The sequence below is a fragment of the Schistocerca gregaria genome, chromosome X (genome assembly GCF_023897955.1).
Source record: "Schistocerca gregaria isolate iqSchGreg1 chromosome X, iqSchGreg1.2, whole genome shotgun sequence".
Taxonomy (NCBI): domain Eukaryota; kingdom Metazoa; phylum Arthropoda; class Insecta; order Orthoptera; family Acrididae; genus Schistocerca; species Schistocerca gregaria.
The window spans coordinates 806,775,045-806,776,863 of NC_064931.1; the positions used below are offsets into that span (position 1 = coordinate 806,775,045).

Genomic DNA, 1,819 nt, shown 5'->3' on the forward strand with positions numbered 1-1,819 from the left:
GACATGCAGAACTAGCACTCCTGAAAGAAAGGATAATGCGGAGACATGGCTTAGCCACAGCCTGGGGGATGTTTCCAGAATGAGATTTTCACTCTGCAGCGGAGTGTGCGCTGATATGAAACTTCCTGGCAGATTAAAACTGTGTGCCCGACCGAGACTCGAACTCGGGACCTTTGCCTTTCGCGGGCAAGTGCTCTACCAACTCAGCTACCGAAGCACGACTCACGCCCGGTACTCACAGCTTTACTTCTGCCAGTACCTCAGTTGGTAGAGCACTTGCCCGCGAAAGGCAAAGGTCCCGAGTTCGAGTCTCGGTCGGGCACACAGTTTTAATCTGCCAGGAAGTTTCATATCAGCGCACACTCCGCTGCAGAGTGAAAATCTCATTCTGGAAACATCCCCCAGGCTGTGGCTAAGCCATGTCTCCGCATTATCCTTTCTTTCAGGAGTGCTAGTTCTGCATGTCTCGCAGGAGAGCTTCTGTAAAGTTTGGAAGGTAGGAGACGAGGTACTGGCAGAAGTAAAGCTGTGAGTACCGGGCGTGAGTCGTGCTTCGGTAGCTCAGTTGGTAGAGCACTTGCCCGCGAAAGGCAAAGGTCCCGAGTTCGAGTCTCGGTCGGGCACACAGTTTTAATCTGCCAGGAAGTTTCATATCAGCGCACACTCCGCTGCAGAGTGAAAATCTCATCCTGGAAACATCCCCCAGGCTGTGGCTAAGCCATGTCTCCGCATTATCCTTTCTTTCAGGAGTGCTAGTTCTGCAAGTCTCGCAGGAGAGCTTCTGTAAAGTTTGGAAGGTAGGAGACGAGGTACTGGCAGAAGTAAAGCTGTGAGTACCGGGCGTGAGTCGTGCTTCGGTAGCTCAGTTGGTAGAGAACTTGCCCGCGAAAGGCAAAGGTCCCGAGTTCGAGTCTCGGTCGGGCACACAGTTTTAATCTGCCAGGAAGTTTCATATCAGCGCACACTCCGCTGCAGAGTGAAAATCTCATTCTAGAGTTTGAACAGATTGGTTTAGAGATATAAATATTTTATATTCCTTTTCATTTCAATTGATGGATTATTGAATTGTGTTGGATATAAAATTTGAGTTCATTAACTCTATTTTAAAAAAAAGTAGGTGCTGGATCATCATTTACATTCACCCAAAATAAAAAATTATCTTGATTTTACATCATACTCAAAAGTGTAATTTAATATTTCATCACCCTAAAAAATTTAAATTTCAGTTTATGTTTGTCACACATTCTTTTTTCAAGATCACTTAATTGACTTAGGTGTGGTGTTAAATCAGTCTTTGAGAAACAATAAGTAAAAGCTTTTTCTGCTTCCTTTTTTGTAAAGTAGTTTGTTTTATCACTATGAAGTTGATTAAACTTTCCTTTAATGACATAATTACTGAATTTTGTTACAATACTTGTATTTCAGGTTTTGTAGCTTTCTAAACATTGTTTGGTAACCGCATTATAACCACTTATTGTATCTTTTAAATATAAACTTTAAAATCAATACATCCTTTGTTTAATTTAAAAAACGTACTTAAATCTTTTTTAAACTGTTTTTTTTTCTAATTTTGGACCTATCATCTTCTCTTTATCCAAATCTGATTAAACGTTTTCTTTTATATGTTATCTAAATTTCCATTTCGTTATTTTTCCATTGTTTTGCTTATTTATCCTATTCCCAAAAACGTCGATTTATTAAATTCTATAAAATATCATTAAATTTCTAATTATCAGATAATAATTTTAACATAAATAAACACAAATGACCACAAACAATATCATTAATTTTTTGTACTTGTTGTTGATTATAATACCAA

General features: G+C 39.3%; 1 non-coding gene across 1 annotated transcript; it reads left to right on the forward strand.

Moving 5' to 3' along the window:
* The first annotated feature begins 549 nt into the window (after positions 1-549).
* Positions 550-624, forward strand: Trnas-cga (transfer RNA serine (anticodon CGA)). Its single transcript has one exon. It is a non-coding gene; the product is annotated as a tRNA-Ser (tRNA).
* Positions 625-1,819: the final 1,195 nt, after the last annotated feature.